This window comes from Choloepus didactylus, chromosome 12 (genome assembly GCF_015220235.1).
Source record: "Choloepus didactylus isolate mChoDid1 chromosome 12, mChoDid1.pri, whole genome shotgun sequence".
Taxonomy (NCBI): Eukaryota; Metazoa; Chordata; class Mammalia; order Pilosa; family Megalonychidae; genus Choloepus; species Choloepus didactylus.
The window spans coordinates 4,011,348-4,033,797 of record NC_051318.1 but is presented as its reverse complement, the minus strand read 5'-3'; the positions used below and the strand labels follow the sequence as shown (position 1 = coordinate 4,033,797).

At 43.1% G+C, this 22,450-nt stretch overlaps 1 protein-coding gene across 6 annotated transcripts in view; it reads right to left on the bottom strand.

The window, feature by feature from the left end:
- The window catches only part of DCLK1 (doublecortin like kinase 1), a 321,432-nt gene extending 316,941 nt beyond the window's left edge, over window positions 1-4,491 (bottom strand). For 4 of the 6 annotated variants that reach the window (XM_037800058.1, XM_037800055.1, XM_037800059.1 and 1 more), the window contains exon 1: window positions 3,607-3,729. The gene's annotated coding sequence lies outside the window, so the exon portion shown is untranslated. Of the gene's footprint in view, window positions 1-3,606; window positions 3,730-4,387 lie in introns of those variants that run through there. The other 2 variants (XM_037800056.1, XM_037800057.1) reach the window with 2 other exon arrangements.
- Window positions 4,492-22,450: the final 17,959 nt, after the last annotated feature.

The window sequence follows — 22,450 nt, the reverse complement described above, 5'->3', positions numbered from 1 at the left end:
ACTCATTTACTTAGACTGCTTCAGATAAATTGGGTTTTGGAAAGAAGAACAAAAACAAATTTTTATTGCTTCTTTGGAAGGCTTGCCCTCCCTTCCACCAAGGCTCTCTCTTCAGATGGCTCTGATTCCAATCCAGACTCGCCCACCTGCCAGCTGTGGCATCTGGAGAACTCGGCTGATTTGCATCCTTAAGCCTCGATTTCCTAGACCACAAAATGGGGGTGAGAAGAGCTCACCTCGTGGCTAATATTAGCTATCAGGTAAGTTAAAGCGCTGGGCACGGAGGCAGGCACAGGCTGAAGATCAGTGTTTCCTTATTTCTAAAATCTCCTTCTCTGTTCCTGGCCCTGTTGCAGAGAGAAGTATGGGGAACAGAAGCCCCCATCCACCCCTCCGCAGCAGGCCGGGCTGCCGTGACTCTCTCCTCCCCGAGGGACGCCCCCACCCCCAGCACCCCGCTTCCCGCTTCCTTCCTGCTTTGTGGGACCAGCTCATCCTTGTCAGGGGGCAGTTCGTACTGTGATTCATGGGGTCAGTTAGCTTGTGGCACCACCTCTGATGGCGGTGAGGAGTGGGATTAACTTTTAGCTGGAAAATAATAGAAAATGGAAAAACCTCAGTATTCAAAGGGAGGACATTCTAATGACCAAATTGCAGGCATCTTGGAATAGAATATAAGGGAAATGGAAAATTCTGGGCAAGAAACTTACAAGTGCGTTCCAAATCACCAAACTCGCTGAAAGCACCGCCAAGTCTCCCTGACCCGTCCTCAACCCTCAGTAAATTGACCCGTGATCCATCCAGAGCAGCTAAAAATCCAGGCTCAAGAGCACTTCTACACAGTTTCTCCAAAAACAAATGAAGTGGAAGAAACTAGTATTTATTGAAGGTCAGCAACGCACCTGGCACCGTTATCGGCAAACCTCGCAACAACCCAATGAGGAGGTGACATACGGAGAGCAAGGGTGGCTGTGGGATCCCTCCATGTTCCCAAAGTCATCACCGAGAGAGCTGGGATTTGAGCCCAGATTTACTCCAACTCCAAAGCCAGGAGCTCAGTCTTTGTCCCACGGACCCTCTGAGCCTGGCCCCTGGTCGGCTTGTAACATCGGGGCTGCAGAGCTCCCACTCCAGTGACGCCCTGTGACCGTGGCCAGGCCGCCTGCCCACTCGAGACCTCCCTGCAGAGAGACGGGCCCCAGGCCCCCCAGGCCCTCACCTTCTCACGCCACCCTGTGGAGGGGCTGGGAGGCCAAGGGAGGGCCGAATGGGATTTAAAACTGGGGCAGTGATGAGTTCAGTGTATCTTTTTTTTCTTCCAAACATGGAAACTACCTCACGCCTCTTAATAATTCATAATAGTCTACATTTGTACTTTCTAGAAAAAGTTACACCATATATAGGTAAGCATCAATGGGCATCACTGATTTTAAAGTTAAGTGGCTTCAAAAACTTGATACATATCTATGGGTTGATGCCAACCAATAGCTATTAACTGAGACAGCTATGAACTTAACAGAGCCAATGTTTTCCCCATGATTTCATGGTAATTGCTCCTTCTTTTTTATTTATTTGTTTTTAAAAGGAGCTCTCTTCTCTTCCAAAAGGGGTGTGTGTGTGTGTGTGTGTGTGTGTGTGGAGGTGATGGGGACCTGCTAATCTCAAGCCAAATCACCAAGCTCTTCATAAACCTCCCAGATTATAAAATCAAGATTGGATTTTGAAGGTTTTGTCTTATTTTTAAAGGCAGTGATCACTGTCCCAAACCCAAGGTTTTCCTCCCAAATTTATATAAATTAAAAGAAAGCCAGGCACCAAGGCAGGCACAACTGTGCTACCCCAGAGTGCACAAACCCAATTCAGGGGCTCTCGGAAACCGATCATTTGCAAAGGCCACGTTAGCAATGGTTTGAATTCCCCAGAGGGAACAGGCTTTTAGGACCAAGAGTGCCACACCAAATGAAACCGAACCACGTGAACTAGAGAGAGGTGTATTTTATTGTTCTGTTTTATTTGCGTATTTCCCCAAACTGGCACACGTCCACCCAGGGCAGCCACCACCTCTTTCACGTCCCTTCACTGAGCCTGCCCCAAAGCGGCCACTGCGAGATGCTGGCCACAAAGAAAGGCCACACTCAAACTGCAATCATTTCCCAGGCTACAGCCCCCGCTGTGTGAATGTCAAAACCCCCAGCACAGCCCAGTGCCCGTCATTAGGCACCGAAACGGATATTCGTCCCTGGTCTTGGCGGCTTAGTCCCCTACGTCAAATCCACGGTTCTGCTCTTTGAATGAGAGCTCCTGAGGAAGACTCGCTGGGCTTCCACAGGTGTGCGCTTTCCGCACCGGAGGCACCTGGGGCACACAGCCTTTGGCTCAAGGGCCCTGGTGCCCAGAAGCAGGGGCACCAAAAGAGGGGCAAACCCGTCCTAGCCGCAGAGCCCAGAGACCCTACAACCGCCTACCAGCGATCTCCCCCTAAGCACCGCCCTGCCAAGAAATAAGCATCCTCGTTTGTTCTCTGTGGGATTTCTGTGTTCTCCCTTCAGATGAGCGCACGGGTTCCCTTTCAGAGATCTCCAGCTGCGCGCACTCGCGCGCGTGCGCGCGCGCACACACACACACCAAGAAACGATTTGGCACCGAAGCCACCACATCTGAGCAGATGCTCGTCCTGGAAGTCCCCAGGCCTCTTTGACCAGGTGGACGGACAGGCGTGGGCAAGGGGCACCTGCCTTCCCCAGGGCGGCGCGTGGGGGATGCCGGCACCGCCACGGGTGTAGACAGCACTGGGGCGTGGAGGTGTATTTATAAATTTTCCTACACAGAATCTCTTCTGACCGGCCTCCCTGTGACATTTCATGCTTCAAACGCTGTCCTACTTTCCTCTCCCGGTGAAAAGCGATGCTTTTAGGAACATTCGTGAAACGTACTCCCGGAACACGCTGCGGTGTGGCCGCCGAACGCGTGCGCAGGGAGCCGGACAAGCATCCCCGGGTGCGGGACGGAGGGACCTGTGGGCAGGAGCCCCCTCACCGGCCCGCTCCCCTCCGGGCATCCCCGGCCGAACCCAGCCGCGCCCCAGTGCTACCCGGGTCCTCCAGGGCCGCCTCTTTTACGGGGCGACGCGGGGCTGGGCGTGCGCTCCCACGAGGGGGAAAGGCCTGGTCCCCTCTGCGGGCGTCCCGCTCTGCAGGGTCTCCTGGATTCCAAGGCGGCCTCGCGGTCCCCCAGGGCGCTCGAGACCCGGCAGAGGGGCCCCCGCCCCGCCGCCGCCGCCTCCCAGGCCCGCCGCCCCCCGGGCAGGGGCGCACACAATGCGGGGCCCGGCCCGCGGCTCCTCCCGGCGCAGCCCCGCTCCTCGCGCCACCGCCGGTCCCGACAATGCCGCCCGCCGCCGCCTGCGCCGCCGCCCCGACCCTCCGGCCCCGGCTCCCCAGCCCCGCGGCAGACAAAGGAGGCCGGGAGAGCAGCCCCGGGGCCGCCCGCCCCGAGTCGGGCCCCGGATGCCGCGCCTTCGGCCGAGCGGGGCCGGGCGCCGGTGGCCCTGTGTGCCCCTGGGTGCCCGCCCTGCCACCGAGCCCCCCGCCAAGGCGGACCACGCACCGGGTCGGTGGAGAGACGCCGCCGGGGCTCGCGGTGGCCGCGCTCGGGCCGCCTCCTGGCGCAGGCTCGCCGGGCTGGGCGCGGCTGGGTGCGGGGCCGGGCCGGCGGCGGCTGGCGCGGGGGCCGCGGGGGTCGCGGGGGTCGCGCTGCCCGAGCTCCCGGAGCCGCGGCTCTGCGCACAGCCGCGCTGCAGCCTGTGTCTCCCGAGGAGGGCGGCGGCGCGAGCGCGCTCCCTGCGCCGGTGCCTCGCTCGCTCCCACGCCCTCCTGCCCGCTCCGGCTCCCGCGCCGCGTGCGCGCCCGAGGCCCCCGCCCTCCCCGGCAGGGCGCACCCACCGCGGCGGCGCCCCGGGCCTCCCTCCCCGCGGCCGGCTCCGGCCACCGCCACCTCCGGCCCCGGCCCCAGGAGAGGCTTCCTGGAGAAAGGGGCAGATCAGACCTGGGGGCCGCGGAAGAGAGGGCGGACAGGCGGGGTCTCAGCCAGGAAACGTGCGCGGGGCAGAGGGGACCCTCCCCGCTGTCTCCCCTCCCCCCTCACTTCCATGCGGTCTCCAGGTTTGACACCTTTCCCGGGATTATGGGAGCCAGAGGATCACCGTCTTATCACTTCTTGCCCAAGAGGCATCCACGGGGTGGCCTCCAGCGAGAGCCAGCTGCAGCCCCTCCAGGCTCCGTGCTCCCCTGTCGCTCTCAGGCCTCTCTGGGAAGAGCCAGATCTGCACCCGGGTCCCAACCATCATCACCATTGACCCCAGGACATGAGTCACCCTTGAAAGACTGACCGCTCCTTCCAGCCGGACCTGTGCAATGGGCCTTTGGCAACTTGAGGGCCAGCTCCCCTTACTGCCCCCTCCAGGCTGCCAAGGGCTGCGGTCAGCGATGGAAAGCCCCGTGCGCTCCCGCGGGCCTTCGCTCCGGGGCAGGCGCGTTCCCGGAGCCCAGGCCCACTGTGCACCCGCGTCCAGGGAGTGGGCGGCGCCCCGACTTCAGAGAAACCTCAGCCTGGTCCAGCAGGCAGCCTGGGTTTTGGTCCAGTTCTCCCGGCTTTCAGCTCCGGGAACGACCACGTGTGTTCTCTTTTCCTGAGCCTAGACCTTTCAATGGAATATCAAAGATTTATTTTTTCTCTTGCCTGCTGGGTCCAGTTACATATTTGACTCCTTATTCCTAATAAGAGCTATTCTGAAATATCACAAAAATACTGAATAATTACCTTTGGTTATAACACAGATCAAATGAGATCCAAAATACAGAGTCAATAACTGCTGCAGTATTTATTTTTGAACTATTCAGTAGTCCAGGATAAGAGCACAATGATCCAATGATCAGATCAAACTAACCAAATGCAAAGCACTGAGCCTCTTCCTTTCAATTCTGATGCAAAATGAGGGCTAAGGGGTAACCATGAAGAAAGGAGGGTGTTTTCTTTCCTCTTCCCTAAAGCAAATTCCATGCAATCGGGGGGGCTCAAACAGTGGCAATTGATTGGCTTACAATTTGGACGTGCAACGTCTGAATCGAGGCTCTTTAAGGCAATGTTTTCTTCCCAAAAACTGGCGTGGGCCCACTGCTGGCGATCCTTGGTCCTGGGCTCCTCTTTCCCACGGCGAGGCACATGGCGGCCTCCCGGCCTCTGCGTTCCCTTCTGCTTCCATCGACCTTCAGCTTCTTGCTTCCTGTGGCTTTCTTTCCCTCCCTGTCTGAATTTCATTCTCTTATAAAGGACTCCAGTAAGAGGATGAAGACCCACCCTGATTGGGCTGGGCCCCACCTTAACTGAAGTCACCGCATCAAAAGGTCCCGCTTACGAAGGGCTCCCACCCACAGGGATGGGTTCAGTTTAAGAACGTGTTTTCCTGGGGTGCGTACATCTCCAAACCACCACGCAGGGATCCCTGCATATTTTCTTTATAACTGAAATCAAGGCATCTGTTTTCAAATGCCAAGTAATTTCTGCCAAAATACTAGCCCCAGAAATAAATACCCCTATGGATGTGCTATTAGGGTCATTTTTAAAGCATTTTGCATAACTCAGGCACATCTTACCTCTATCCTATAGGCAGATATGGTGTTCAAAGAAGTGCCTTTGTGTTCGATTCTCTGAGTAGCAACATATTCTCACTAGAAAGAGTTGGACATCGTTGACCCTTTCAGGAAACAGGGGCAGAGTGTGGGAACAGGCATACCTAAGTAGACGGGGACACTAATTAGTACACGACTGCCACTAGGCTGCCATCACTTAGTCCAGGCCAGCAGGCTCATCCTAAATGGAAGCAATGCCACTTACAAAAGTGCCTTTTACTTCCAGGGTCGCTTAAACCTTTGGTGAATTTAACTCGTATTCAAAATTCCTAATTGAAATGAAATTTAACCAGGAAACTCCTAACTGAAGTAATTTTCCAACAGTGACATTTCCTTTTTATCACTAAAGTGTTGATCAGAGTGCCTGGAATTAATGCATCCTTTCCGCATGATAACCTGAAGTAGCAGAGATCTCACTCGAGCTCCCCAGAGCTAATGTGATTGAAAACGACAGTCCCCGTTTTACTCCAAACAACTGCCCTCAGCACCGCACTGTCAGCATCACCCGGGAACGGAGAGCATGCTTGGTGATGTGCTGGCAGCCTGTACACACGTTCTTACTCCATCCTCATAAGAACCACACAAGGTGAGCGTGTCATCCTCATCTACAGATGAAGGAACTCAGGCACAGAGAGCTCACATCACCGGCCCGTAATCACACGGCCTGGCTCCATTTTTTAAAATCCCCTATGTTTTAAAATTCAAGACACTTTTCCAATTGCTGTGGCCGTGTGCTTACAAAGCAACACCAAGGTCTACAGTGAAGTGTAATCTCTTTTGGAAAATGCACTCTCTTAATCAAAGTACTTTATTACTTCTTTTAAAAAAGGGAGAAGGGGTGTGAGCAAATCACCGCTGCCTTTAGTCCTGGGTGTCATCACATGTGCTGCTTTGGGCTAAATTTTTATGAGAACATTTCCACTTTACCTTCTAGCTCACAGCTGATGGACAATCTTATCTGTGAGTGCTTGTTTTCGTGAAAATAAGTTTTCAGACGCACACCAGGGAAGTAACCTCAGCAAAAGAACAAAAGAAGATAATTTTTAGTTGACTATGTATACCTTTTTGTGTATCTTTTATTTGTTCTTCATAGAAAACAGGCCTAGCTGTGTAGACCCAAAGAGTATTCCGGAACAAGGGATATTAGCAGAAAGACATGCACCTCCTGATTTTTCCCCTCGAGGAGAGGGAATTTGCTCGGACCCATTCAGAATCTCTCTCCAGGCCATTTCTATGACCAGGGGTGTGGGGGGCTGTCCAGAGTTGGAGCACTGGACAAATTTGGTGGCCACCACGGGTGAAAACACAGCTGTCTAGAACACGATCCTCATTCTAACTTTTCTTTGTATCTCTTCCAATATGGTGAAGACCCAGTGGCATTTCCCGTGCAGTTTACCCAAGTTTCCCTGATACAGAACACGTCTGCCTCCTGCTGGGTCACAGACCGGCAGTGATGGTCCTCAGTAGTGACCTGCCCCATTTTCACGCAGTGTGTGAACACCTTCCACAATAGCAGACTTTCAGCTTCGCTCTGTCACTTCTAAAGTTGGCACACATGGCAAAGTAAAGAGAAAAAAGATTATCCTCCGTGAGAATAGATCAGGGAATTCTACACTTAACGGATGAGGCCTTGAAGACAATTTTTAGCTGCCCATTTGTCACTGGCTTGGCACAACAAACTACTTCAAGATTCTGGAACATGCACAAAGGAAGATGCCCCCCCCAAACCAAGAGACAGCTTCCCAGGGCTCATTTCTCTCTTTAGTGCAACTTCCTTCGATAGAGGAAGACTGAGGACAGGAACTCGATTAAACGGAATGCCACGCCCCTGTAATTCTCCTGGGGTCCCAGGTCTCCCCTCTGGATCTACAGTGATCAAATCTAATGTCCCCCACCCCTACCCCCCTTTACTCCACAGCCCATGACATTCTCCCAAGCTCTGCTCCTCACTGGCCAAGCATCCCCGGCCTTTTCACTGCTCCCCAGATGACCCGGTGAAATCCACACGCCCCACACCTGCCACCTCCTCCCCAGCAGCTGCCTCCCAGGACTGGACGCGGCTCCGCGGGGGCCCTGACCAAGGCAGCTGCCGACTGCGCCCGTCTCTGCTTCTGCCACAGAAGCCTGAGTCACACCGACATGGCCGGCGCTGCTGACCGTCGGGGGATTCAAAGCCCCATGCCTCCAACGGGGTGTGCTCGTCGGGCCCCTTGTTCTGTCTTTGTTCACCAGGGCTGGGGGGACATAAGTTCAGTGCTCTGCATTTACCCTTATTAAATGGTGAGCAGCTCTCTGGCCCTTCTCCATTTGGACACTGTTTCTACCACCTTCCATGCGAGCCCCTTCTGTGACCCACACGGCGCCAGCCCCCTGCCCAGGGCCCCTGTCCTGGCTGACGGCTGATGGCCACGGGCTCTCTCAGTGCCCTCGGGGAACTGCAGAGCTTAGGCTGTGCCCCCAGCAAATAAACATCCAGAAACCCGGTGAAGAGCAAACATTCACGGTTTTATGTCTAGGATTCTATCCTGGATTTCCATGCCGTCGAAGGAGATTTACAGGCACACAGGTTTTCATCCACTCCCCCATTCAGTCAGTTAGGAATTTCTGGGTGCCTCCAGTGGGCCAGGCAGTGTGCTGGGGGCCAGTGAGGCAATCTCCCAACACGACACAGACTCACACGCCTCCTGCACCCCTGGCCTCGGGAGCTTAAAGAGAGGCAGGTGTTAAACACACACTTACACAAATAATTCCTAAATTTCAATATCAGGAAAAGAACAAGTTTCAAAGAGCACTTCCCTTCTCCGAGGAAGTGGCATTTAGCTGAGAGACCTGCAGTTAGCCAGGCAAGGAGCAGGGAGAGCATTATTCCCAGCAGAAGGCTGAGTAAGTGTGAGGCAATGGGCGGAGCAGCTGCAGCCCCGCCAGCAAGGGAGGCTGCCAAGGTGGCAGGAAGCAGGTCCTCCCGAGTTAACCTGAAGGGGTTGAAGCAGAAGTGGCAAGATCATATTTGCATTTTTACAAGATCACTCTGACCTCTTCTTCTGCTATTGGAGCATTTTGGAGCAGGGGAGGGGAAGGAATAGAATGATTTTCCTCCTGAGGTCTTGGGGGGCAGGACATGGTATGAGCGGACAGGGGACCAGAGGGAAACTCAGAATCGTTCCATGTCTTCATGCTCCTCTTGTCCCGATGTTGTAACCCGGACACATGAAGACATTTACAGGCATGGACTTCTCTTTAGTCCGTGGATTAAACACAGCATCTCCAAGTGAATAATGCCATTGTTATTTAAAATTACAGGTTGTTCTCCACACAATTACTTCAGGAAAATAATTTAAAGTGTATATTTGTACATTCTATCCTTGGCCCAGGCAGGGAGAAGTCCTGAAAAAACAATGAGGGTTTTAATTAAAGATCTTAAAATAAACCTCAAAAATAGTCATCTTTGCTGAAATGCATTCAAAGAGTTTATTTTTTCTTCTCTTTCAGGAGTTTCTTAAATAAATACTTTACTTTTTGTATTCATTGAGGCACATGTAAAATGTACCACTTTGTGAATTCTCGTTTCCTGGTAGCCCTCATTGATTTCTCCGGACACAAATTCTCAAGCAGTGATCTTAGTTTTGCTATTACTTTGGGAACACAGCAGAGTTCACCAGGATGCCGAACATTTTTTAAATCTGGGACTCAGAAAATAGGGATAGACTTTTAATGAGATATACCTGTGGACTGAATAACCTCATAGATAAAGTCAAAAAGTCTTTTGAAACTTTTTAATGTATCCCAAAGAGATGTGGTTTTCTCGGGGGCGGGGGGCGGTGAGGGTAGGGGGTGGAAGTGGATTCTTAAAGGTATAATCTCTCAAACAAACATAGAATTTACTAAAATTCTGCTGTTAGTAAGCTCCTCTAACTGGAAAAAAAAAGTATTTTTTGCATGTATATTCTTGTAAACTTTTTCATACACATACAGACACACCAAAAATAGTTTTAAAGATAGAGAAATGGAATGCTAATACATATGTTGCCTTGTAACATTTCTTTCATTTAACATGAATCTAAATGCAAAAACTAAAACTATAAAACTCTAGAAGAAAATATAGGAAAAACCTTTGTGGCCTTTGGCTATATAAAGATTGCTTAGAGAAGACACAATCATGAGACAAAAAAAAATGAGATAAGTGGAATGTTGTCACATTTTTAAACTTTCGCTCTTCAACAACACTGTTAAAAAGATTTGAAAAGGCAAGCCATGAACTAGCAAAAAATATTTGCAAAACATATACTGGATAAAGGCCATATATCATGAATAAAGAGCCCTTACAGCTCAATAAGAAGAAAAAAAATAGGCAAAAAAATTTGAATAGACACTTCATCAAAGAACACTTATGAATGTTCAGTGTCATTAGTCATTAGGGAAATTCAAGGAGATGCCATGACACACGTAGAATAACTAAAAAAAGACTGATGAAGCAAACACTGTTGAGGATGTTGAACAACTGGAACTCTCCATCGTTATTGGTTGTGGTCACTTTGAAAGGTAATCTGCCACTTTATTGTGAAATTAAACATACACCCAGGACCCAGTGATACCACTGCTAGATGTGTGTCCAAGAGAGAAAAAAAGATTCAAACCAAGACTTGTACTCAAACTTTCATAGCACTTTTATTTATCATTGCTAAAATAACTGTACACCAACTGGTGAATGAATAAATGAATTGTGGACTAGCCATACAATGGGAACACTATTTGGCAATTTAAAAAGTGAACTACTGATACACACAAAAACATGGAATGACTCTCAATGCATTATGTTAAATGAAACACAAGAAACACAAAAGACCCCTGCGGTATAATTCCATGTATATGAAATTCCAGAAAAGGTTAAGAAAGTGGTTGCCGGCACTGGAGATGAGGGGAGAAGACTGCGAGGGAGCCCGAAAGAAATTTTGGGTGATGGCAACGTTCTATATCAGCTTTGTGGTAGTGTTACCTGACAGCACCTATTTGTCAAAGATCATCAAATTTTACAGTTAAAATTGGAAAATTTTACTAATATAAATTATGAATTGATAGAGTTTATTTTTTTTAATTGTGTATGGCAAATACAGTTCAAAGACAAATGATGAAATGGAAGAACATATTTGAAATGTATGTGACAAACAAGAGGTTGCTATCCTAACTTACAGAGGGCTATAGAAATTTATAAGTAAACATAAATAATCTGATAGAAAAAAATGTGTATTGTATGTACACAGGTTTTCACATTAGAGTTAATGCAAATGGCTATTCATCATATGATGTTGGGTAATACAAACAAAACAAAACTGAGATACATTTTCACCCATCCATTTGGCGTCTGTCAGAAAGGCTGATAATTTATATTGCTGGTAGGACATGGGAGAAAGGAGACTCTCAGACAATTGCTATATAGTTTTTTGGAAGCAAATTACCAATGGATAGAGTCTTTGTTCAGGCAACCTTTCTCTTTGAGAATTTAATCTACAAAAATGAATCACCAGTACATAGGGTCAGCGTAGGAGAATGTTTACACTGGCCTTTCTGTATACCCAGTGGTAAAAATCGGAGAAAAGCTGCTGTTTATAAATAGGGAAGTGGCTGAATAAGTTGGAGTGTATTTATACATACTACAGAATAGTATGCTACTAGTAAATGAGAATGAGTTTGGCTATGTGTATGGATCTGGAGAATGAACATGATATATTGCTATATGAAAAGGAAAGTTACACAAATACTTACAGTGTGATCTCATTATTTGGAAATGAAAATAGAAAGCAAGACCTAGACTGTGTGTCTATTTGCATAGACTGTATGAGCTCAGAGAATGACGTGTAGAGATACATTTTAAATTGCTAATATCGGTTTACTTGGGGAGTGGGATGGGGGAGTGGGTAGGTGGGAGGGATCCATCTCCTTTTCTGCGTATACCTTTGTATTTAATGCCTTGTTGAAAAACTACATATTGCTTTTATAATAAGGAAAGAAAATTCAAGATAGTACATTTGAAGATTGTACACAGGGTGAAGTATGTTCTTTTTTTCCCCCTTTCTTACACAAGCACTAATCTAGGGTGCACATTAAACCAAACTCTGAAAAATTGTCGTATCCTTTTTGGTTCCAATGAAATGTGAGGCCAAGTTATCGTTTTAAGAAATTCAGCAAGCACGATTCAAGTAAGGGACACACGCCCACGTGGAGGGAAAGGCACCCAAGCCGACTTTCTCCTGAGGGGCGGGCTCCAGTTTTCATCCTCTCCCACGGCGGGGGCACTGGACACCCCACTCCAGGGCCACAACAGAGGAAGGGGGGATGTAAATCATCCATATCCATCGGAAACAGCCAGGGAAACCGCCTGTCTCAGAATTCGGGGTTAGGTGGAGGGGAAAATATTCCCTAAGAAGTTAGCTAAACAAGCTGGGCATCGTGTAGGTTTGCAGTCTAAATTCAGACTATCCTGATGGCCCAAAAGCCTTCGAGCTCCAAATTCAGCTTAAAACAGTTGCCAGGCACTAGGAAAAGTAAACAAAATCCTTTCTGAAGCTCACCTGCAACCCAGGTCTCAAAGCATTGCCACCCATAAACTAGCAAAGAACACAGGTTCGTTATTAAAATTACAAAATGTGTCAGGAAATACGGAATCATAGGTATGCGTTAGAAAAAAATAGGAGAAAATAGAATCAGAATCAAATTGACTTCTTAAAGGGAATTTATCAGACATGGGATTCTAAAAACTATAGGCATGCAATACACTTAAAGAAATAGGAGAGGATAAGAATTCAAGCAAATAACAAGGGATTATAAAAAGATCAAGTTTATTTGAAAGAAAGGTATCAAATAAAACTTGTAAAAATTAAAATTAAAATAACTGAAATTAAAATCTGAATGATGGCTTTATCAACAAGTTTGATACAGATTTGATAAAGATTGAGCAAATTGGAAATTAGATCCAAAGAATTAATCCATAATTCAACATAGAGAGGCAAAGAGAAAATAGTAAATAATAGTTAAGAGTCATGAATAATAAGGTAAAGGGTCCAACGTACATCAAAATAGAATTCCAGAAACAGGAGAGAGAGAGAGAGAAAGAGGGGACATTTGAAGCTGGGAATTTTCAAGAAGCAATGAAAGATATTAAGCCCCAGATTTATGAAGTCCAACAAGAGTCAAAATTTTAAGTGAATGAAATCTATGTCTACACTATTATAGGGAAGCTGTAGAACACCAAAGATGAAGAATAAGACTTTAAAAGTAGACAAAAAGACAAATTACCTAAAAATCAATGAAATGAAGGACAGAAAGCAGTGGCATACTGTCAATGTGCTAAGAGAAAATAACTATCAACCTAGAACTGCATACCAAAGAAAATCATTCTCAAGAAAGGGTGATCTAAAGATAGTTTTCAGAGAAACTAAAACTGAAAATTCCTCACTTACAGAAATTCTAAAAAATGTATTTCTAGGAAATTTATTCAGATGACAAAAGAAATGAACAGCAAAGAAAGTGATAACACTAAATATATAAAAAAATAATACGGGATTATAAAAAGATAGAATTAAATTTAAGATAGCATATGTTGAGAGAAGTGTTTAAAATGTAAAGTGTTCTAAGTTTGGAAGGAGAATTAAAATACTGATAAACAACAAATTAAGCTTGCATGATTAAATACCTAGGGCAACCACAAAGAAATAAAGAATAACATAAAGAATAAAAATAATAATGTGTCATTTCCAAAATAGTAGAGAAAAAATAATAGAATAAAAAATAATAGAATTATATTTTGAAATTAATGAAAGTAAGATATGAAAGGAAAGTGGAACAAATGGAAAGCACAAAGTAAGATGCTCGAAATAATACAGAGCAATAATTACACAAATATAAATGTGCTAAAAATTCCAGTGAACAGGCCAAGTTGCTAGAATATGTTTGTAAAATACAGCTATCTGCTGTTGACAAGAGCCAAATCTAAAATATACCAATACAATAGAACTGAAAATAATAAAGAAGGAAAAATTCTAGCACATAAACATTACCAAAGCTGAGATAAATACATTAAGGTAAAAATTATTTCTAGGGCTAAAGAGCCTTACATAGTGATAAAAGATTTAATTGATCAAGAACATACAATTATAAATTGGTATGTGACTTTATTAATATAAGGCAGGAATTGACAGAATTATAATAAGAAAATGGAAAATACTTCAACAAAGTTGGAAGTATTGATATCATATAATCAGTATTCTCTCTGAAAATGCAATTAAATAAGAAATGAGTAATTAAAGGTAAATTTTCACAACCCATTCATGAAAAACATTTTAATATGCTTTTAATAATACATGTCTTTCTTTGTCTCATAACAATTTTTTACTTAAAGTCTATTCATCTGAAATTATTACAGCCACCCCAGCTCTCTTTTGGTTACTATTTATATGGAATATCTTTTCACATCTTTTTTCTTTCAACCTATTTGTGTTTTGGGATTCATCTTTTAGATGAATTTTAAAAACAACAACAATCCATTCTGTCAATCTCTGTCTTTTAATTGGAGAGTTTAATCAATTTACATTATAGTAATCACTGATGAAGTAGGACTCACTTTTGTCATTTTGCTATTTGTTTTCTGTATGTGTTATATCTTTTTCATTCCTCAATTTCTCCATTGCTGCAGTCTTGTGTGTGTATTGTTTTGACTCTTTTCTCATTTCCTTGACTCTATTTTTAAGTTTATTTCCTTAGTGCTTATTTTGGAGATTACAGTTGGCATCTTAAACTTATAATATCATAGTTTAATACCAATTCAGCTTCAATAGTATACAAAATCTCTGCTCCTATGTATCTCCGTCCCTCTCCCTTTATATTGTTATTGCCACAGATTACATATTTATACATTGTGTGTCCATTAACAAGGCTTTATAATTATTGTTTTATGCGTTTTGTTTATAAATCATTTTGTGAAAAAACAAGATTTACAAATAAAAAAATACAATAATGCTGGCTTGTATATTTACCTGTGAAGTTACTTTTACCAGTGTTCTTTCCTTCTTCATAAGGCTTTGAGTTACTGTCTACTATCCTCTCATTTCAGCCTGATGGAATTCCTTTAGCATTTCTAATAGAGCATGTCTATTAGTAACAAACTCCCCAAACTTCCTCAGCTTTTGTTTATCTGGGAGTGTCTTAATTTCCCCTTCAGTTTTGAAAGACAGATTTGCCAGATATAGACTTCCTGGTTGGTGGGTTGTTTTTTTTTTTCTTTCAGCATTTAAAATATTCCATCCCACTGCCTTTGGGCTTCCATGTTTTGTGCTGAGAAATCAGCTGTTAATCTTACTGAGGATTTCTTGTACATGATGAATTACTCCTCTCTTTCCTACCCTGTTTAAATCACCTTTATTCTGGTTAGGTATTCACTTGTTTGCTTTAAACCTTTGATTATCTTTTGGAGTATTGATAAGGTTGATTTGGAAAGCTTTTGCCTGTTTTCCAGGGTTTCTGGTTTGGGACACATCCCCAGAAGTCTCTATTCCACCATTTATTATTATTTTTTTTTTTGAATTCTATTCCCCCATCAGTGCTATTTTAAGTGATATCAATTTAGCTATGTTATCTGTTTTGTTGGTAGGTATAAAATTAACTGACTTTTGTATGTTCATTTTGTATCAACTTTCCTAAAATCTCTTATTAATTCTAATAATTTGCCCCTTTTCCACTTGGATCTTCTATTCAGATGATCATATTTTCTAAGGATGCTGACAGTTTTGTTTTTCCCCTTCCAGTTCTAGTAATATCTGTTTCTTTATCCTGCCGTCCCGTGCTTGAAGAGCAGTGTAATAAAGAACACCCATGTCATGTTCCTGAGTGAAACGAAGGCTTCCCCTATGTCTTCATTCAGTATGATTGCTCAGATTGAAATTTCTAGTTGCAAATGTTTATGATAAAAAGGAAGAAATATTTCAAATCAATAATCTAACTTTTCACTTGAGAAAAGACTCAAATTACTAAAATCAGAAATGAAAGTTGATACAATACTACTGATCTTACAGAAATAGGAATAATTATAAGAGAATACCACAAACAAGCATACACACAAAAATTAGACCTCCGAGATGAAATGGACAAATTCCAAGAAACACACAATCTAGGAAAACTGACTCAAGAAAAAATAGAAAATATGAATAGATCCATAGCAAATAAAGAGATTGACTTAGTAATCATAAACCTCGCAAAAGAGGAAATACCAGGACCAGATGGCTTCACTGGCAAATTCTACCAAACACTAAAGGATCAATGATCAACACAAATTCTTCTCAAACTCTCCCAAAATCTTCCAAAAGAGGAGAACACACTTCACTCATGCTATGAGGCCAGTATTACTCTGATAACACAGCCAGATAAAGACATAACAAGAAGAGAAAACTACAAACTAATATCCCTTATGAATATAGACACAAAAATCCTCAATAAAATACTAACAAACTGAATCCAGCAGCATATTAAAAGAATTATACCTCATGACTAAGTGGAATTTATCTCACAAATGACAGGGTAGTTCAACATACAAAAATAAATCGAAAATAGAATTACCGTATGACTGAGCAACCCCACTTTTAGGCATATACCCAAAAGACTTGAAAGCAGGGACTTGAGCAGATACTTGCACACTGATGTTCATAGCTGCACTATTCGCAATTGCCAAAAGATGGAAGCAACCCAAGTGTCCATCAACTGATTAATGGATAATAAAATGTGGTATATTCATGCAATGGTATATTATTCAGCCATAAGAAGGCTGAATACATACTGATACACATAAAAACGTGGAAGAAACTTGAAGAAATCCTGTTGAGTGAAATTAGCCAGACAGAAAATGACAATTACTATATGACCTCACTGATTTGAAATAATTAGAATAAGCAATTGCATAGAGTCAGAAACTATAACACAGGTTACCAGGGGCCAGTCTAGAGAATGAAGAGTTAACGCTTAATTTGTGCAGGGCTCCTGGTTGGGGTCATGGGAAAGTTTTGGTAATGGATGGTGGTCACGGCAGCACAACATTGCAAATGTAATTAACAGGACTGAATTATATATTTGAATGTGGCTAAAAGAGGAACAAAGGATGAAGGAAAAAACACAAGATTATCTCAACTGATGCACCAGCCATCCCATGGTCACGTCCAACTTGACGATTTATCCTTGTAATGGATTTCTTTCCTTCCCTGTTTCCCTCTCCTTGCCCCTCACTCCTGCAACATCACTTCCCAAATAAACCACTTGCGACCAACGCCTCTTCTCATTTATTTTCACGAAATTTTGACAAATGAAGAATATTTATAACATATGTCTAAGTTAAAAATGATACTATAACAAACAGCTGGGCACCCACCATGTAGTTTGGAAATAGAAGCATTCCCGGTGACTTGGACACTGTCTGTCAGTCCCCTGGAAGCCAGCGCTGGCATCCTCAACAAGGGTGGTTACTGTTTTGAATTTTATCATTCCCTTGCTTTTCTTTAACATTTTACTTCAGTTTATATCCTTAAATAACACAATCATTTTGTTTAGCATGTTTTCGAAGTTCATATAAATGGAATCGTGCTGTGTGTAGCTTTCTGTGATTTGCTTTTTAGCTCAACCCATTGTTTGTAAGACTCAGCTAGTGATGCAGGTAGCTGTGGGGCATCCATTTTTAATCGCTCTATCGTTGGACATGAATAAAATCTATCATGTGACACATCCATTTCTCTGTAAATGGATACTTGGATCGTTTATTCTTTTTTCTTTTATAAATAGTGCCGCTGTGGACACCCATGCACCTGCTTTCAGGCACACATGTGCAAGAGTCTCCCTAGACAACAGATTTAGAAGAGCAGAGCTGGTGTGTAGCATGTGTGTATCCTCCATTTTACCACGTAGTACCAAACTGTTCTCCAAAGTGGTTATGCCAATACTCACTTCTCCCAGCACTGTATAAAAATTCTGGTTTCTCCATGTTCTTAAAGTCCTTTAGATTGTCAGGCTTTCTCATTTTCACCAATTTGGTGGGTGTGAAACAGCAAAATGTGATGTTAATTTGACTTTCTCTAACTACTAAGGAGATTGGGCTTTTGTTTGTTTATTGATCATTCATGTTTCTCCTTTTGTGAAATGCTTTTTCAAGTCTTGTTTTGCTTTTTCTATTTTTCTATTGAGTTATTGTTTTAATTTTTGTTTTAGAGGAGGCTCTTTGTAAATTGGATGTTAATCCTTGGCCAAGTATATGAGTTGCAAGTTTTCTCAACATACAGTTTATAGCTTATATTTTTATTTTTTATGGTATCTTTTGATGAACATAATCTTTAATGTAGTGTAGGTTATTAATCTTTTCCCTTATTCTTTGTATTTTCTGTGTCTTTTTAAGAAATGTTTTCATATCCTGAGGTAAAACAGTCTTATCCGCCCATATGTTCTTCTACGAGTTTGTTTGTTTATTATTTGCTGATCACATGGAAGTCTGCAATCCACCTGGAATTGCTTTTTGAGTATGAAATGCTCAAGGGGCTTAATTTTCTTCCTGTCTGGATAAGTGATTATCTCAAACACCGTTTACTAAAAAGTCCCTCTTTCCCCTCAGGCCTGCAACGCCTGCCTGGTCATGAAACAGGCATTTAGACACGTAGAGTTCTGCCCCAGGGCTGTCTATTCCACTATTCCATTATCTATTTGTTCATTATTATACCAATGCCACAACATCTTAAATAACATAGCTTTGTCTGGTAAGGCGAATCCCCCCTTCTTGTTCTCAATCCTCAGTAGATCATGCTATTTATTCTTGGCTGTTTGCTTTTTCATAGACACTTTAGAATGACTTGTCACATTTCACAAAACCATGAAAACAAAAACAAAATGAGGGTTGGTGTTTTTATTGGAATCACACTAAATCTATAGATCAATTTGGGAAAATTTTACATTTTCATTCTTTAATCTAGCCCATGAACATGGGTTATATTGTCATCTCTTTAACTCATCTTTAATGTCCTTCAATACAACTTTCTATTTGCATCCACAGAGATTTTGCACATCTTTTTTGGCATCATTTGAGACAATCACCTTCAGAGCTGCCTGCCCAAAGGTGGTCCCCAACCGTCAAAGGTGGAGAAGAGCTGGGGCTTTGTCCTCAGGCCGGGATTGTGCAGGGCAGAGCAGACCCATTCTGGGGTGGGAAGTTGTGGGTACTTGGCGTGCAGCTCTAGACCAGGTTTCTCAGCCTGCACCTGCCAGAAGCTGGCAAGGACGCCTGGTAACTGGTGGCCAAAGAGATGGCTGCAGTGAGGGGTCGGGCCTAGATTTCTAGCTTGCACAGCGTGGTGGTTTGAAGCTGTCACGTCCCCCAGAAGGACCTGTTCTTTTAATCCATTCCTGTGGGTGCAGAGCTGTTGTAGGTGGGATATTTGGGTTAGGTTATTCCAATTCAGATGTGACTCACCCCATTCAAGGTAGATCTCAGTCCTCCTACTGGGTCCTTTATAAGAGGGTAAAAGCCACAGAGAAGCTAAGACATGAAATTAAGAGACGCTCCCAGAGAAGAGTTCCAGAGAAGGTGAGAGAGGGAGCCACTGACGCCAGAAGCTGAAGCAAGGAAACCCGGGAGTGAAGGACCAGCAGACACCGCCATGTGCCTTCCCGTGTGACAGGGGAGCCCTGGATGCCAGCAGCCTTTCCTCGGAGTCCAGGTATTGTCGTCTTGATGCCTTGTGTTGGTCATTTTCAGGGGCTAAGAACTATAAATTGTAAGCTAATAAATCCCCATTGTAAAAGCCAACCCATTTCTGGCACCTTTAGCAAACTGAAACACTCAGGTATCCAATTCAGGTGTCTGATCAGTGATGGATGAACACAACTGCAATGATGCAATCAGTTTGAATTTAGGTTTAAAGTTTGTTTGAGAAGTGATCCCAGGAATCAGGTGTGAGGGACAGGGGGTAAGGAAAAGAGGGCAGGAGATGATAGCCAGTGAAAGAATATCCTCTATTTCTACCCCAATTCCCAATTATGAACTTGTAATATAAAAGTAAATGCCACGTTTCCTCTTTATGTTGTTTCAAATTCAACACAATTGCACAAGTATTATCATGAAGGCATAACTCACCAAAAGAGTGAAACATATTGGCTCCAAATCTTTCTGTCCATATTTAAAATTCTATATTTGCCATAAATATCAGGACTCTGCAGGAGTTCACTTTTTAAGTGTGAATTATGGGTTTAAAAGAGATTGAAGTTGATAATCAAATACATTGATATTCACTGATAGAAATATTTTACTTAGAAAGATCTACAGTTCTAAATCTATTGTGTCATTACTTCAGAACAAAATGTTATATTTTCTTTATTGCATAATGGAAAAGAAAGTGAATTACCATTTACTGATGAACTGCTATATGGCAGCCACTTAGTGTATGTTTGCTCCTTTAATACAACAACTCTTTGAAATAGGATTTTTTTAGCTCAATTTTTGCTTGTTAAGAAAATTATGCATACTGAGAGCTAAAATCACTTTCCAAAGTTCTCATAATTATAAAGGATTTGGGAGCAAATCTATCTCAGCAGCTGGAGTTCCTTCTGCTATGTCAGGAAACATAACTATTGTATAATCGAAAGTCCCTAGAGAGTAAATACATTCAGGAAAGATGAATAAAAAGCAAGGAGGTGGGAAAAATAAAAAAATAAAGGTACTCAGAGGTATTCAAATAAAAATAAATGTACTCAGAGGAAGTCACAGTTGGAATAGAACTAATGTAAGTAAAACATTCCAAAGAATTTGTCCTACAATTGCTACTATACTTGTAAAGAAATATGACCAAAAGCCAGAAATTACTTTGTTTTTATTTCCTTTTTTCTTAAGGTTGACTATTATTTGAATTATATGATTCATCACTTTGGTAAAAAGTGGGTCTAACCATTCAGAATGTTAAATTTAGAACTTGTACACAGTTTTCAAATCACTCCATAACAAGTTACATAAACTGCAATATCCTGCCTGCTGCTGCTTGTCATTTCTTCTTGAAAGTAGCAAATAGCCCCGTCCTTCCCAAAGAAGTCACTGTTATTTCTAAAATCATATATGCACAAATAACTAATTCTCATTTCAAATTCCACAGCCACCTCACAAAATACCACTGGTCTTTCCAATTAGTTTCCCAAATTAAGACCCAAAGTAAGCAGAAGAAAGGAAACAATAAAGATCAGAACATAACTCAATGAAATAGAAAATTTAAAAACAGAAATGAATCAATCAAACCAAAAGCTGGTTCTTTGAGAATATCAATAAAATTGACAACCATGAACAAAAAGAGAGAAGACAGAAAATGCCAATATCAGAAATGCAAAGGGTACATCAGTACAGAATCTATCAGTATTAAAACGATCATAAGGGCATTTTATGAACAACTTTAGGCCTATAAATCCCACAACTTAGATGAAAAAGACAAATTCCATGAAAGACACAAACTACCAAAGCTTACTCAAGAAGAGATAGATAATTATATCTATTAATGTAATTAAATTTCCAGTTAAAATTTGTAGTTAACACCCCCCCCTTGCCAAAAAAAAAGTCCAGTTCTAGATGGCCCAATGGAAAATTACACCAAATAATAGAGAAATAAATAATATCAATTCTATATAAACCCTTCCAGAAATTTGAAGAGAAGGGAATATTTCCTAATTCATTCCAGAGAAGGGAATATTTCCTAATTCATTCCAGAGACAAGCATTATTTTGATACCAAAACCTGATAAAGACATTACAAAAAAGAAAACTATAAACCAATGTCCCTCCTGAACATAGATGCAAAATTTCTAAATGAGATTTTAGGAAATCAAATTCAACAATATACAAAAAGAATAATACATCATGGCCAAGGGGGGGTTAACCCAGGGATACAGGGTTGGTTTAATTTTCACAAATCAAACAATGTACTTCACCACATTAGAAAAATAACTAAAGCCATATGATCATCTCAATAGCTCCAAGAAAAGTATTTGACAAAATCTACCATCAATTCATCCATGCTGAGGGTAAAAATTCTTAGCTTATTAGGAATAGATGGTGTTCCAGTTTGCTAATGCTACCATTTTGCAAAACACCAGAAATGGACTGGCTTTTATACAGGGGGTTTATTTGGTTACAAAGTTACAGTCTTAAGGCCATAAGGTGGGTACCTTCACTGGAGAAAGGCCATTGGTATTCAGAAAACCTCTGTTAGCTGGGAAGGCACGTGGCTGGTGTCTGCTTGCTCCCAGGTTGTGTTTTGAAATGGCGTTCTCCCAGGACGTTTCTCTCTAGGCATCTGGGGGTATTCTCTCGGTTTCTCCCAGGCAAACTCTGGAGTAGCAAAAGTCTACTTTCAATGGCTGTCTCCAAAATGTCTCTCTCAGTTGCTCTCCAAAATGTCACCCACAGCTGCTCTGAGTTCCTTCTGTTCATCAGCTCTTTTATATGTCTCTGGTGATTCAATTCAGACCCACCCTGAATGGGTGGGGTAACACTTCCATGGAAATTATCCAATCAAACGTCTTGGCTCCAGTTGATTGAGTCACATCTCCATGGAAACACTCAATCAATAGTTTCCAAACTAATCAACACTAAAAGTCTGCTCCCACAAGATTGCATCAAAGAACATGGCGTTTTGGGGGACATAATACATCCAAACTGGCACAGATGGCAACTTCCTCAACATGATAAGGGGCATCTACGAATCATACTTAGGG